This window comes from Sus scrofa, chromosome 9 (genome assembly GCF_000003025.6).
Source record: "Sus scrofa isolate TJ Tabasco breed Duroc chromosome 9, Sscrofa11.1, whole genome shotgun sequence".
Taxonomy (NCBI): domain Eukaryota; kingdom Metazoa; phylum Chordata; class Mammalia; order Artiodactyla; family Suidae; genus Sus; species Sus scrofa.
The window spans coordinates 98,549,152-98,566,682 of NC_010451.4; the positions used below are offsets into that span (position 1 = coordinate 98,549,152).

The following is a 17,531-nucleotide window of genomic DNA, read 5'->3' on the forward strand; positions in this document are numbered from 1 at the left end:
AGTAGAAAATACATCATAAATAAACTGAAATGAGAGGAATAAAAATATTCTGAAAAAAGAAATAAAAGCTACAATGTAATATACACCATAATTATTAATAGTAATCATAATTATCAATTTTCAAATTGTTCACCTCTTTTTTAAGGGAGGAGAGAGTTTTTATCTCAAAAGTTAAAAATTATAATTAGTGTAAATTGCTGATTTTTCTGTTGATAATTAGTATTTGGCAAAATAATGCCTGTGTCAATATATTTATTATGTAAAGATTTTTGTAGAGGAAAAAATCAGTATGGCCTGTTTAGAGGTTAGTTCGTGTTGTTAATGTCACATAAATATTTATCAAAAGGAAATCTGAGGTCTCTCCTGGAATACATCTGCTACTGAAGAGATGCAACTCACTTATCACTTGTTTTTTCTTGACATACAGAATGTCAGAAAGGAATGTTTAAAAAAATGAATAGTAAAAAATGTGAACTCCTGGAAAATACTTTAAAATCATAAGTACATAATAATATAACTATGTTTCATTATAAGATTCTGGAAAACTATCTAAAGCACATATGGAATAAGACAGCTGTTAGGGTCCTGTAAGGTTAAACAGATTTATAACATCTCCATTATAATCCCCATATATTAATATCTAGAACTTCTAGGAGTGATTAAAATTCATGACTTTAAAAAGAAAACAAATGTTTCTTTCTCTGAAAAAATCAGACTTTGCATATTAATTTTGAATTGACTCAAAATGTAAGGGTATGTAAGGAAGATGTGTTATTTTAGGCAAGACAGAAGAATGCTTTAAATCCAAAAGAGAATGAAAAGTATTAAAAGACTGCAGCTACTTTCAGAGTCACGCAAAAAACAGTTGTTTCTTTTCAAAAGTTAGATTTCTTTACATTCTCCTACAACAATCTTATAAGGAACATGAAGAAAGCAAAAATGAATTTAATAACCTGAATGAGTAGCAAAATGAAATACAATTCTGAGGCAGTTATGCTTTAGATATCTATTTACAATCATTATAAACTTTGAAGAATATTTATAGTCTCTCTTTCTGAATCTCTATTTCTCTCCCTGCCCCGTGTGTCTTCCTCTCCCCTCTCTCCCTCTCTATCTAGACTCTGCTGTGTTCCAAAAGGATTTAAGCTAACTTACTCAGAAATACATAAAATTCAGGAAAATAACATTAAATACATTAAATTCAGGATCTAACCAAGAAAAGAGAAACTGCTCTAATAGTGTTTTAATTATGAGTTTAGTAGAAGAATTTGTTTACATAGGAGATACACTAGAGGAGAGTCCAAAAAGGACACAGTGAGGCAACAGAGAAATTAGCAATAGCACAAAGCAGCTGTCATTCTCAGCCGATGGGCCAGGGTGATAAGGCTGCATTGGGGATGTAAGGGCTGGAGTCTCCTCATAGGAACTAGACCCACTGGAGATCTGACTTGGAGGAAAGAATCAGGTCACCATGAATGAAGCAGTCAGTGACTACATCTCTGGAGAAAGAAAGCTAAGAAGTGCTCTAGCTTCTACACTGTGGACTCCATCAACCCTTCCAAAAGAGCCTCCTACAAGCTGAAGATATGAGAAAACAACTGATGGAAACTGGGAAATGTAGCCTACAGGATTCAGCCCTGCTGTGAAGAACAGAGCAGGGGAAGGTGATAAGGGATTTGTGTTAAGAGCCCCACAAGGGGCATATCCACCTTCTAGCAGCCACAAACTGTGCTGGATGGAGACACTGCTTCCCTTTAAGAGAAACAGAGTGGCATCTACTATGTGAATTCAGGTAAGGGTAGTGGTAAATGAGGCCTAGAAGCTAAAGGCCATCCCAAGCTTCCTGCGTCTATCATACCACAGGCTCCACTGGGACTCCCTCTCTTTTTCAGGTTGGGATCCAGGAAAGACTGAATCACCAAGGTCTCTTTCTGCCTCTTCTCTCCAGGCCCTACTGAGGACCCTGCTCTCCCTGCCCGCTTCCTTGAAGGCTGATGCCCCCATCATAATGGGGGCTGGTAATTTCTACAAGTACCACTCCTATGATGTAGATGACAACCTGTGATACCTCTCCCTGGAGGGGCTAGCCCGCTGGACTCAGAGGGAGAAAAATAGTAGTGGGTTACAGAGAATTCCAGAGGAACACAACGATAGTAACATATTGAGCAAAGAGGAAGTTAGTATAATTTAGTGTAAGGGCCTGATAATTTAGCTCTTTTGATTGTAATGTAAGTACCTGACATTTAGCTCTTGATTACTGAGATATCCATTTCAGACACATTCATCTCAAATAAACATATTGCCAGCTATACAACTAGATAAAGAGTGAGGCCACTCCAACTACAAAGTTCCTTTTAGAAAGCCCTTGGTGACCTAGATAATTGACCCCTTGAGTGACCCCTCTTCTCCCTTTCCATGCTTTAATTCCTACTCTTATGTCTTAAATTCACCAAAAGAGTGAACCGCAAAATCCTGAGCACCACACCCCTCAACCCCAATAAAAGCGGAACCTCAGGTCATTGCTATTTCTCTGTGTCTCTCGGTGACTCAGCTGTATGGCTCTGGGCGTCCTGTGTACCCTTCAGGACCTGTGAGTAATAAGGCTTGTTTTTCAAAATTCCATGATCATTGTTGCTGAGGTGCATCCTGCAATCATAATAAGAATCAGAAGGGATGATCCAGCCACAACATTGGCTCCTGCTGGAGAAATGTCTGTGGCAGCTCTCCACAAGCAGTGCGGTCCCAGGCAATACTAATAGCTGAGACCCACCTAAAACATACACAAAACTGCTACAAAATTATAACAAATGATAAATGGAGGAAGCCATTTTTTAAAGCTTCCTTAATGAATAAATCTAAGAGGGACATATGGGTAGCCCTATAGTCTACCATGCCAAAAATTACTCAGAAGAGACAGAGCTTTCCTGATGTCAAAACCAGAAATGAATTTGATCAAAGTAGTCTAACAAAAAAAGACATAGTCTAGTGATCATTGTCCACAAAATCTTTGTAGCGATGAATTTCATTCCTCATTATATTTTTAAATCTAAACAAATACTACTAAATAAGAAACTGTAGAAGTTCAGGACAAACCTCCCCCAAATGTGTCACTTTTCAAGAGGATTATTTTGAGCTAAAGAAAATCTAGACCATGTAGGTTCAAGAGAAACAACTACCCCTCCGTTAACTACTTAGTAGAGTTTATTTATTTATTTTTGTCTTTTGTCTTTTTAGGGCTGTGAGCACAGCATATGGAGGTTCCCAGGCTAGAGGTCAAACTGGAGCTGTAGCTGCTGGTCTACACCACAGCCACAGCAACGTGGGATCCGAGCTGTGTCTGTGACTTACACCATAGCTCATGGCAACACTGCATCCTTAACCCACTGAGCAAGGCCAGGGAGCGAACCTGCAGCATCATGGTTACTAGTCGAGTTCGTTAACCACTGAGCCATGACGGGAACTCCTTAGAAGAGTTTAAATTGGGGATTTTTCCCAGGAAAAAAAAAGTTATTATGTAAATAAATTTTATCTAAGTGGTCTCATCTATGTGTCAGGGCAAAAATCAAATTACCAACATGTTCTCTTCTTATCCTCCTGTGGATGACCCTCCTGTCCTTGGAAGCCCCAGATCCCTATTCCATTTCTTAGACAAGGATAGCACATAGACCTCATTTTATCTTTCTGTTTCTGAAGCTCTCATGTGTGTGGAGTTCCCACATGTATAAATTTAAGTTTAATTTTCTCCTGTTAATCTGTCTCATGTCACTTTAATCCTAAAACCAACCAGAAGAACCAAGAAGGGTAGAGAAAATTTTGTTTCCTTCATGATAGTTTTGGTATCCAACGTGGGGCATTCACTGGCTGGAAAAACTTTCTCCCAAACACCACTGCAGATGAAGAGCTCCTGGGAGATCCGACAGTAGCAAGGCAGAAGGCAAGATTTCTTGCAACGTTGCTCTCCCAGATCTCAGCATGCTGTAGGATTTAATGGAAGTGAGCGACACAAGAGTCTTTTTTCCTCCCATTTTCTAAATTTAGATTAGCAAAAGAAAATATATGTGGAACTAGTTCTTTTGGCAGAAAGAACTCTAAAAAATATTTGAATGAATATACTCTGGTTTTCTGTTGATCCTGTTTCTCCCAGAGATCGTTACTGTTTTCTCTCTGATCTCTGCCAGCCAGAGTATACATATGCTCCTGGAGGATAGCTGAGTAGAATGTGGATCCAAGCTTATGGAACTAATGAGTGACCTATGGTTTAGTAAGTCACTCTATTCTGTTCAATAGTGGGAGAAACGTGATTCCCTGTGCTGTGGAATAGCTGCTTAAAAACAGGGCCTCTCATAGTCATGACCTTTACTTTCTTAGACTAACTTCAACACTGAAATTTCTGGATCGTTTGCACTCTCTTATGGGACAGCTCTTACCTCCTTGGTTAAACCATAAAAAGTTTTATTGATTTTAGTTGTTTTTAAGATTAATAGATGCTATTCATCAATGGCTAAATGACAGAGTCTTTGAATTGGCTAAATTAAAAAACATTTTTTGAAAGTTTTCAGATTGGCATAATGGCTAACTGTTGTAGATGGAAGGATAGAAATTAGAACAAAAATCGAAGTCCACTCAGACCGCTTCCTATTTGCCTTCAAACATTTGCAAATATTATTTTTAAAAAATCAGTACATTGGAAATACAATTGTCCTGCACTTAAAGAGAAAAATTATATATTTCTTAAACCCAAGAATTCTCAGAAGATTGTATAAATAGATTACATCCTGAGATTAATGGATAAATTAAAAAGAAAAAAATAGCATGAATGAAATGGACATCGATGTGATTAAAAATTTTAATACAGCACTACAAAAGGCTGGATGGGCCAAAGCAACCCACCCAGCCTTTTTAACAGGATTATTAATCAAGTTAAAGACTGAAAAAAGGACCAGGGTCCCTTGTCTTGATGCTTCTCTGAGGACCCAAAGCCTTTTCCACAAGAGTGGGTAAAATAGCCAGGGTAGAGAAAAGAGAAATTTCTAGGACCCCTTGATATGGGAATCCCATAAACTGTGATACCAAAGTCTGTTGGTGAGGCTGACTCAGGCTACAATTAGGTTGAAAGAACATAAAAATATAACAGTTGATAAGATTAGGAAAATTGGAACACATAAATAGGCTTTATGTAAAGAAGTTATATCAACTTTACCTGGATGTTTTATGGGATAGATATTATGTCTCACTGGAAACACTTTCCCCTATACAACATTGTAAAACCAAAAGTTTATTTTGAAATCCTAATGGGGGCTATAGTTAGGAATGGAAGAGTTGATATAATTAAGGTAAAATTTTATAGGAAAGTTGGTATATGTGAAGGGGTTATATAAAATAGTTGCACTTCTTATATCTGATTGTATTATGGGAATGGACATTGTATCTCACTGTGGAATGTTTCCCTTACCTAGTATTGTAAAAGAGAAGAAATGTGCATCTGCCCTTCAAGAAGCGTTAACTGGACATGTTAAAGAAACCAACAAAATTATCTGAGCAGGACATAAAAATCTTTTGATTTACATCTTAGTTAGAAATCCCCTGATATAAAGCCTCAAATTGAGGAATAAAATTGGACGGGTGAATTGGTTCATAATGTCATTTAAGTTAGATCTTAAAAATATTTCCAAAACTGGAAATGCAGCTTGAGGTAGTTCAGATTCTATCCACTCCTTTTCATCAACCCAAAAACATTTCCTACTTATCTCAAAAGGATTCTAACCTCTCTGGGAACTCTTACCTAGACTACCTCCAATTTTTAAGGAGACTTATTTACTTACAAATTTTTGTTTATGGCTGCACCCATGGCATATGGATGGACCCAGGCCAGGGATTGACCTATGAGCCATGTAGGTCACAGCTAGAGAAAACTGGATTCTTTAATGCACTGTGTGTGGCTGGGGATCAAATCTGCCGCTCCACAGTGACCAGAGCTGCCGCAGTCAGATTCCTAACCAACTGCACCATGGCAAGAGCTCCAAAAAGGGCCTTTTTAAACATATAAACTGCTGTAGAAGCTCCCTGACCCAAAAAGCTAGTTCAAGGAAAAATTTTAAGGAAAAACTATAAAGTCTCTGCTTGCATCAGTGAATTTTTTAGCAGTGATTGTTTTGTGATCTACTTGAGTTTCCCAAATCTCCTTGGTAATTTATACCCTTAGAGTTTTGCTAAACTAAGTTAAATGCATTGAATATCTAGATCATTCCCAAATAGATAAGATACTGAAACATTAATTACTCAACATAGGATTCTTTTTCCAGAGAAACTAAAGATATGGAAACTATTACTAAACATATTTGGTGCCACACTGAGAAACTTTCTATAAGAAAGCCTATGTTTTTAGAAATTTTAACAAGTTTTATATTTACCAATCTATGGAATGCTGATGTAAAACACAGTTCATATTTGCCTACTTTTTAGTTTTCTCCAGAAATTGATGGTTTATAAGGGTTAAAAAAAAAAGTGGGGAGAAACATCTCTATGTGTTAGAAAGTACGATGTGTGTTTTTGGTAAAAGAAAATTTATGAAAAATAAAATCTCTGGAGATAAATTTTACAGTCACTTTTGTTCTATGTTGTCTTTATCAGGTCTTTGATTACTTAAGTAAATCTAGTCTTCTCAATTTTAAAAGAGCCAGAAAGACAAAGACAAATACCGTATGATATCACTTATAACTGGAATCTAATATCCAGCACAAATGAACATCTCCTCAGAAAAGAAAATCATGGACTTGGAGAAAAGACTTGTGGCTGCCTGATGGGAGGGGGAGGGAGTGGGAGGGATCAGGAGCTTGGGCTTATCAGACACAACCTAGAATAGATTTACAAGGAGATCCTGCTGAGTAGCATTGAGAACTTTGTCTAGATACTCATGTTGCAACAGAACAAAGAGTGGGGAAAAAAAAAATGTAATTGTAATGTATACATGTAAGGATAACTTGATCCCCTTGCTGTACAGTGGGAAAATAAAAAATAAAATAAAATAAAATAAAATAAAATAAAATAAAATAAAATAAAATAAAATAAATAAAAGAGCTAAGTATTGCTTAGAACTGTATAAGCTTCCATATCTGCCTATAGTCTTTCCCTGTAATTTCGGTAAATGAATAACTAAGAATTGATTCACATCGATCTATGTCCTATTTTACCATAAGTGTTTTAAAATATTTTTGATATTTTTGAAAACCTTACTCAAATCAAATTATAAATGAAGTCATTTTGACTTAGAGCTAACTTTGAGATATGAGATATTTCAGAGGGCTCCTGAAATATCTCAAAGATATGTTTTCCTTCCCTATAAAAAGAGGATATCAAACTAATTAGATGTATTAAATATGTTAATTTACATGAGAAGCATTTTCAAATAAAAGTAACATTAAGCCTTCTTTATGTTTCATCTGTATGGTATGTGTTATCAAGTTTTCCAGAAATTGTATGAAATTTCTGGAAGTTTGCTATGTCTTAGCATAAAATGTTTTCTGTCATCAATATTGAGGTTCACACTAAAAGAACTGAGTCCGAATATTAGAAAAATGCCCAGATTATTCTCATGTAAAAGCAGTGGAAGCAGAATCTGTAAAGACTATGGCACACATGAATGAAGTTATGTTCAGTTTCTACCAAAAAAAATTGTCCCTTCATTGCAAGACTTTTGTCACTCTGATGTCTTTATAACACGGCAATAATATGTTTGTGAATCAGAGAAATTAAGATAAGTGAACAAAAGTTATAAATTAAATAAATAGTCAGAGCTATAGGAATCCCTTGAAGGCCACTGGTTCTTCATAGCTCCCCTGCAGAACCCAATTGTTCAGTTTTTGCATTCTTTCCTACATCATAGTGCATTTAATATGACTCAGGTTGTAAAGAGACATTGGTGGGAAAGTTCTATAAAACTGTGAAAACTGTCTACCAGCAATCTCTGACCTGTCAGATCCATAATCCTGGAAAAATATTTCTGCCCCAGAAATGTGTTTAATTTTTTCCAGTTATGAGAAATATTTATTCTAAGCTACTTACGAATTATAGCAATCTGCTAATTTATACTTCATAAGCATAAATAAGATACATATTTACTTTTTCTTCCTATCTGATCCATAGGGAATTTAGAAACTCTTAGTATCTTTATTATAATGGCAATATAATTATTTGCATAAGTTCAATAATAATCTTTTCTCTTAATAACAGGACATAATGGAAACACTGGCTTTATTACCAAAGCTTTGACTGGAATGTCATATTTAGGAGTAGGCATAAACTCAGATATGACCAGTCAGCCCTAAGGAACTAAAATTGACTTTACGAAACCAATAAAGCTACTTGGGAAAACAGCTCAGTACCTGACTTACAGGGTTCCCAGTGGCTCTACCATGTGAATAAGTAAGGTCACTTCCTGGCAGAAGAGGGAACCTCAAGATATTTGGGGGATGTCAAGAAGATAGGAATTCACCCAAATCCATAGGTATTACAGGAAAAGTCTGTTATCAAGTTCTTGGCTTGGCTTTCCCAGCCTCAAGCAACCTTTAAATGTTCAATCACAGAGTCCTTGGGAAAAGTTTCAGCAAAGCAAATTTTAAAAAGCTTATAAAATCAGTTCCTATTCTTGTTATATTTATGTAAATAATCAGGCCACGTTTATTAAAACCAGACTTACTTAGCAACCATCTTAGTCTTAATTTGCTATCTTTGGTAAAAACATGGGTGATTTTAGAAAAATTTGTCTTCAGTAATACATATTTCTAGACGTCAGATTCTGGTGCTGTCCATTGTCTTCTAAGGTTTCTACTTATAAAATGGACAAGATCCTGAGTTCTTTTAGTTTTCTCCAATACCTGGCTATGACCTTCCAAAATAACATTACCAGTTTTTCTCCCGTGCTTTTGATTTGGAATCATTGACATGGAGAGCTAAAACAGTCATTTTTTCTGGAGACATGAAAATTAAAGTTGGACAATTTGATATAAGGATGAGCGAAATCATCACAATGACATGTACTGAATAGTCCTCATGCCTGCTCTTGTATGAGCTTCTCAGAAAGGTCATATTAGACATTCAAATTGCAGCCTAGGAAAATTAGTAGACTGCCACTGTTTGCCTTCAGTCCATATGAGAATGCTTGAAACCTAATACCTAGAATTCTTACTGACTGGCTACTTTAGGATATCAGAAACTTGGATGGTAGTCTACTCTAATCACTAACCATTGTTTTTCTTTTGTTTTTATAGAAATGCTTCTTATTAAATACCTGACTGATTGCGACATACACCTAGCTTTGGAAGCCCACCCGTATCACCACATATTAAAATGAGGTAAACTAACTAAATGGATATGTTCTCAGAACTTAGAGACTGGTTTAATGAAATAGAAGATTTCTATTCTCTCTCTCCATAGTCACCAGTTCAGCTTTTAGTAGGTGAAACTTTCAGAGAAGTATAGGGGTTCAGAACAAGTCTCCCTAAAATATGTTACCTTTGCATGAGGATTCTTTTGAACTAAAGACAATCTAGAGGTTCAAAAAAAACAATTGCTCCTTCCTTAACTACCTAGAAGAATTCAAAATTGGAATTTTACCTAGAAAATAAATTAATCCTGAAGATAAATTTTATGTTAAGTGGTCTCATTCATATGTCAGGGTAAACATCTGGTCTTCTTTTATTCCTGTGATGACCATCCCTGTCTTTAGGAGTCCCAGGTCCCCATTCCATTTGTTACCTGAGGATGGCAATATATACCTCATTTACCTTTCTGTCTCTAAACATCTCATGTATGCAGGATTGTCTTACATTTGGAATTAAAAGTGATTTTCTCCTGTTAATCTGTCTCATGTCAGTTAATTCTTAGACCAGCCAGAAGAACCTAAAGGGCAGAAGAAAGTTTTTTTCTTTCCTAATAAAATATATCAGAAAAAGCTTTTCCAAGAGTAAAATGTACCCAATCAGATTCAGGCAGATCTCTGGTCATCTAGATTCTAGATTGATCCAGCCGCTGACTTGGAGATTGGAAAGCAGATTCATCAGGTACTGTTCAATAATGGAGAACTTTTGATAAATATTAAGTGAAAGGACCTCAAGATTAAACTTCTAAGTATCTTTGTAGAATTATTTCATCAGTCTGATCTGGAGATTTTGTGCTTTAGTAAGCAGTTCATCTGGATTAATAGACAATCACACATGATTTACTGCAGAACATCATGGCCCCAACTGGGGAAATAGTTGTATATGATTAATAATTTACCTACACTATTATGCTTAAAATGTCAAGTATTAATAACTAATAAAAATTTCATTTTGGGAGTTCCCCTTGTGGCTTAGCAGGTTAAGAACCCGACATATTCATGAGGATGTGGGTCTGATCCCTAGCCTTGTTCAGAGGGTTAAGGATATAGCTTTGCCACAAGCTGCAGTGTGGGTCACAGATGTGGCTCAGATTTGGTGTTGCTATGGTTGTGGTGCAGGCTGGCAGCTATAGCTCCAATTCAACCCATAGCCTGGGAACTTCCATATGCTGCAGGTGTGACCATAAAAAGAAAAAAAAAAAATCATTCCTATTTAGAATGGCAAAATTATCCAGATTTAGTGTGAAATACAATTTATTTAGTAATTCTTAGCTTTTCCTTTTTTATTAATTAGCTGAAATATGCTCCTTCTTTTCTGACATTTTTTTTTTCTTTTCTTCTTTTCCAGAGTTTTCAACTAATTGGTGTGTATACCAGGGCTACAAAATTCTCTGATGTCATATACTGTATTTAGCTTCATTATGTTATTTCTGATAGTTGCATATTATAGGTAAAATCTACTAGAAAATTATGATGAGATCCAAATTAGAAAAAAAAAAAAAGATTTGAACTTTAAAGCTCAATATCCAAGTATATAAAATCTTCTTTGGGATCAACTATAAGTGAAGTAAATTAGCTTATAATTACTGTTGTCTACACACTATATGACTCTCAGAAAATATTATTTGCCAACTCTTGCAAAATGCATCATGCATTTATATTCATCATATTAAAAAACTCTTTCATATTACTTTTTTACCAAGAATATTATAAAGTCTGAGAACTGAGAAAACACCTTAGCATTCTAATTAGTGTGGCAATATATTTTGTTCCCTAGAAAATAACAATCCATTCCCCTTCACAGAATCATGCCAAGTTGAGTAACTATGTAGATCAAATGATAACTATTGAGAAATATAAGAATTATCTTTTAATACTATTACTCAATATTGGAAAAATAATATTTTTAAAAAGAACTATAATAGTAAATTTATATTAAACAAAACCAGATTTGACTTTTTTTAACTATTCATGAGTGACCTTGTCTACAGGTTTCTCAAATAAGAGGAAGCAGAGGACCATGGTTAAGAAGCTTCATTCAGAAACCCATCTGCTGGTACTGAATCTAGCTTGGTCACTTACTAATTGTGCAACCTTGGGAAATTTACTGTATTTATCTTGCCATTGTTTTCTTAACTGTAAAACAGTGACTGTGGTGGAAACTTTTTCATTAGTTCTTACCAGGTGTTAATATTTGTCAATTGCTTAGAATATTGTCTAACACACAGTGTCACTAAATGGCTGTTAAATTAAAACTTTCAGTATACTTGTTTTTAAAAATGAACAATAAAATTATCTGCATATTTATACTGTATAAACTTACAGCACTTTATATAATTCTGACCAGGATACAGTGCTCTAGGAACATCTTACGCTGTTTTTATGCTCATAAATAACCAACTACTGATCTACAGGTGGTTCCCTAGGAGCAAAACTATCAGATGAAAACAAAATTAATTGTTTTCTTTACCATATTTTAACTATAAACATTCTTACTACCAAATTCTGTCAGTGCCAAAAAAAAAAAAAAAAGAATAAAGAGTCAAAGTAGATGGTAGATGTCTGAAGCTCTCTGTATGCAGAGAGTTAGGAAAAAAATATATGTTATAGACAAAAACACATCTGAAGTATGGTTATGGCTAAATGCCTCAAATATAAACTTTTTCTTAAGTACTTGAATAAGTTCTACATCTGGCTGGTCATTTATTATTCATCCTACTTCCTAGGGGGAATATTGCAAATGACAAAGCATATGTTGATTTGGGATCATTTCAATAAAACTCTTTCTTATGCAAATATTTATCTTAAATTCCTTAAAGCTACTAATGTAGACAAAGATTCTGAACAGAAAATAGAGTATTGAAAACCCCTGGGATACCAAAGACCTAGATTTTCAAAGTTAAACTGAGATTCTTATTGTAAAATACTTAAGGAAATCAGTTATATTGTTTAATTCTTATTAAAGTATATGAATGTGTTGCTTTACAAGCAGGAAAAAATTATATACAGAGATTCAAACAAAAGTTAAACATGTATTCCTATAGTAGCAGTAGTGGTAGAGCTATAATTTTTACTATACTAAATTCTTTCCACATATTATCTTATTTAATCTCAGCAGTTGCCATGAAGTAGGGAGCATTTTTCTTAATTCTTAAAAAATAAAATTGAGGCTAAAAAGTAATAACTGTTAAAATCATCTTATTATTAAATTTGTCTGATTACTACAACACTTTCTCACTAAAATGTGATCTCCAAGAGAGCAGAGACCTTGCTGTCTTTTCAGGACCATATCCTCAGTGTCTAGAATAACTTCTTGCACATAAGCCTTGAAAAATGATTATCAAATTCATGAGCTCATGAAAATCCCACAACTAGTAGTAATTTGTTAGATTAGGTGACAAATCAAATTACTCTAGATGATTTTTCTTTATTGTGACAACATATTAAAAAATAAACACCTTTGTCAGAAATATCCTCCCATACTCTGAAAGTTGGAATACTTTTAATCAAGTTCTTATTAAAGGAAAACTGATGTCCCAACTCTAATGATCATTTTCTCAGAAACAGCTGTATGACCTTGGGCAAGTAGTTGCACTCTCTGCACAACAGAATAAAACCTCTTATAGCTATGATAAGGATTAAATACCATAGTACTTATAAACCTCTTAAGATAGCATCCGGCACTTAATATGTATCTTAATGAATACTGGCAATTATTGTCTATTGTATTAAATTCATTCTCAAGACCTTACCTTTTCCAAATTGGTGGTAGAGAAACACTGGAAAAACAAGTGTGTCCAGTGATCATCTTTTAAAATAGAATAAATTTATTCGTCCTGTTATACAAAAAAAAAAAGGCAAGTAAGAAAAACAAATAAAATAATTTATAAACTTTTTGTTTGAACAGAAAAAATTCAAATCTTTTCTGAACTATTAAAATACTACAAAGAAAGAAAGAAATCATTGTCTGTCTATCTATATCTATCATCTTTACAAAAGTATATCATGTTTAGTTATATAAAGTGACATATACATTGAAGAATTTATAATATATAAACTTCCCAATTGCTGGATATTATACTTGCAACTAAAACTGTATTGTTGATATTTACACTTCACTGGACTGCCCCACCACATACATGCAAGAGTAGAAACTATTTTTGGCCAATTTTCTAGAGCTCTGGGTAGCTGAGTTTGGCTAAGCTGAAAATTGCTAGTTCAAAGAGAAGAAACGACTAAAGAAAAAAGCCAAATTCTTTTGACCATGTGAGGTAAAGTTTAAAGAAATTGAAGTCTAGAACTTGTTCTCCATAATTTTTTATTCTGCTCAGTCTCAGCCAAAGACGTTTTCATTGCCTATGCAGACGTGAGCACCTCTAAGCATTTGCAGCATTTCCATGGGAATCACTGTTTCCTCCAGTACCTCAATCATTAGCAAAATAAAGATGATTATTATGAACTGACCCCTCAGCCACCAATTTAAACAAAACAAAACACAACAATAAAAATGTCAAGCCCTGGCCTAAAAGCAATTATTTCAGGCAATTATAGGACTCCAGAATGACTCCAAAATATAAAATAGAGATGCAGTGGTGTCTCATGTAAGGAGAGCCAAGTGGAAAAATTGTTTTTTTGCCTCAACTGATGTAAACTAGCAAAACTGTGCTAGTTGTTCAGAGTGTACAACCTGACATGTTAGACTTAATTGGGAGATTACTTTCAAGTGGTCAATTTTGTATCGTTCATGTTCTTGTCTGGGGAAAAAATCATCAATACCTACTCTTTCATCTCAGAGGATGGCATTTTGGCCAGCCTACACTAAGTGTACATATCCAGCATGTTCAAATTCTGCTAATTGATATATTTCTCCTATGCTGAGTTTGGTGTGACGTTTAGGAATAACAGGTTTCCATAGGCTTTTACCGAATATCTGACTCCTAAGGAAGGTTTATCCCTCATCCCCACAGTTGTTATATTTTTGTCTCCAGATTTCTGAACTGAGGCTGCAGCTGAGATCTTTGAAATGCAAGCCCCAGAGTTCAAGTCAGAATCAGTAGCTTTACTTGTACTACCCAACCATTGTCCTTCTGCAGCTTCTGAAAGATTCGTGCAGCTTTAAGGCCTTGAACAGCATTCTATCTGCGATGACACCTTTTAGTAGTTGTAGGTTACGCCTCTAATATTCAATTTCTCTGTTCTCTTATCATTTTTTAGGAAGATTTAACTGTGTGGGTATAAGTTCCACTTGTTTCCTTTTCATCTTTAGTGTACTCAGACTAAAACTGGGTCAGAATGCTTTTTTTCATTTTCCTTTCCCTTTTCTTTCTTACCCCAATGTCTGTCCTGCTCTCCACTTTCATAACATTTCATTTGCTGTCTTGTGTTGCATAGGATAAATGGTGAAAGTTAGTTCAGTTACTCTCCAAACAACTCACTTTCCAAATAAATTGTTTCATCTTGATTTGGAAGAATCACACAAGGAAGATATCTTCCCATCAAAACATGACCTAGATCTGGAATCAATCTATCCGTTTCCATCTTTATCCTCTAAGTTTAACTTGTTTCTTTTTGTGGGCCTTCTGTTAGAGGCCAATTATACACGTTTCTTAGGCATAGGCAGTATCTGTAGTTACACCGATAATATCATCTTAAAAATGAATTATGGATCCCTTGAATATTTTATTCCAATGCCCGTAGTTTTTCACTCCAAATTCAGTGATTTGTTTTCTATAATCATGTGGTCTAGAGATGTCTCAATCTTTAAGGAGACTGCTTCCTAATTTCTCTTACTGTGGAAATTTAACAAGTGCTTCTCCAAGTCCTTGAATTTCTGGAGAACAGACTTGTGGTTGCCTAGGGGGAGGGGAAGAGAGTAGGATGGACTGGGAGTTTGGGGTTAACAGATGCTAACCATTGCATTTGGAGTGGATAAGCAATGAGATCCTGCTGTATAGCATGGGGAACTCTATCTAGTCACTTGTGATGGAACATGATAGGGGATAATGTGAGAAAAACTATATATATATATACATATATATATATACATATATATATACATATATATATACATATATATATATATGTATGACTGTGTCGCTTTTCTATACAGTAGAAACTGACAGAACTCTGTAAATCAACTATAATGGAAAAAATAAAAATCATATAAACTAAAAAAAAGAAACACACACATTTACACACACACACACACTCTCACACACACAAGAAGCATAGGCTTCAGGTCATTCACAGTTTTGGAATTTCTTCCCTTAATTATCCACAAGGTTCTACTATGCAGGCAGATTTCTGCTCAAGTGTAACCTTAAGAGTGAGGTTCTCCCTGACTATCCCTCAAAAAATACTCTTCTTCTAAAACCCCACTAGTAGTGCACTACTCTATTTACCCTCTCTTTACTTTTCTTCGTAGCACCAATCAATTTCTAAGTAGGAATTGATGTATGTATGTATTTTTCCCCACAACTTTGTGAGAATAAGAACTTGGTTTGTTCACTACTTCAAATATTTTCTGCCATGTAATAGATAGTCAACGAGTATCTGTTGTTACTGTATGATCTCACTTACTTGTGGAAACTTAAAAAGTCAAACTCATAGAAACAAAGAGTAGGATGATGGTTTGCAGGTGCTGAGGGGTGGGGGAAATGGGGACATGTTGGCCAAAGTGCTCAAAATTCCAGTTATAAAATGAGTAAGTTCTGGGGATCTAATGCACAGCCTAGTAACTAGAGTTTACAAACTATGTTGTGTACTTGAAAGTTGCTAAGAGAGTAGATCTTAAAAATTCTCATCACAAAGAAAAAAAAAATAACTATGTGAGGTGATGGATGTGCTAATTCACCTTACTGGAGTAATTGGGTAATTGTCTGGTAGCATATACATGTATCAAATCATCTTGTATGACTTAAACTAAGACAATGTATGTCAAGTATGTCTCAATAAACCTGGAAAAATAAATGTTTGTTGAATGTAGAAGTTAAAAGACAAACAAATTTATTTGACTCAAAAAAAGTATTTCTTTAATTATTTTCTGGATCTTAGTGTGCTTTGGAAGAATGATCCAATCTATTCTTTCAGACTTTGCACCACTGGGACTCAGTATTATTTAATAACAGCTCACACATTTTCCTCTTTTATCACTTTATAAGTAACTAGATCTAAAAGCATTAACTTTTTCAATAAATAAATCATTTTTCCAATTTTTATCTACAAACTTTGGATGTCAGTCTTGTTCCAAATATGTCTTTTTTTCCACTTGAATCACCCTGTTTTCCCTTCTCTCCCTCCCTTCCTTCTATCCTCTTTTCTTCTCTCTCTCCCCCTCTTTCTTTCCTCTTTCTCTTACTCATCAATTGTTCCTTTCTCACTGAAGCATTTTACAAATCACCATATCTTCTCTTTGAGGAAATCTTATTCCTAAGCACAGTGTTTCATCAAAATCCTGTTTAATTACCTTCCTATATATGAATTTCGCTAATTTCTCTCATTTCTATTTTAACCCAAGAAGACTGTGCATTTCCTTCCTAATATGGACCTACATTCTTTTCATAGATAAAAATTATAATGTTTCTCTGGTTGAATTTGAGACCTAAAAGTCTCTGATTTCTAGGATGTTATAAAATTTATATAATTAACAAACTGAACAATTTGAGACCATAAGGTGGAAGGTGGAACTTTAAAATCCTGTGGACAGTCGCATGAAGCTAAGCATTTAGCTCCCATACTTCTCCTCACATTAAAAGAAAGAATGGAATTTGGAGCAACTAGTCCAACATTGCCTGACAAGTCTGGCAATTAACAACTAAAACTAGAACTGTACTCACAGTGCCCTATGGCTCATAGAGAAATTGAGTAAAATCTAAAATCCTGCCCTGCATAACCCTGAGACACGGTATTGCTTTTGTTTTCTAACCCATGTTAACTGGAGCGGGGGGGTGGTATGTTTCCAGGGTATGCCACTTTTTTCCCCTATCATAATAGTCCTATTCCATGGGTTAGGAAACAAATGTGGACATTCTGCTAATTATTATGTATCTATTACCACTTATCCCGGGTAATTAATTTTCCTCAGTAACGCAGTGTACAACGTTGAGGTATTGTAAACATTTTATGGACATGCTGTATACAGTATCACTTTTTCAGT

The 17,531-nt window shown here is 34.9% G+C and overlaps 1 long non-coding RNA gene across 1 annotated transcript in view; it reads right to left on the reverse strand.

Annotated features, from left to right (window-relative positions):
* Nucleotides 1-17,531, reverse strand: part of LOC110255496 — a 293,636-nt gene that overhangs the window by 55,570 nt on the left and 220,535 nt on the right. Inside the window, exon 3 of the long non-coding RNA XR_002335883.1 lies at nt 13,129-13,212. This is a non-coding gene — a long non-coding RNA (uncharacterized LOC110255496). The remainder of the gene's footprint in view (nt 1-13,128; nt 13,213-17,531) is intronic.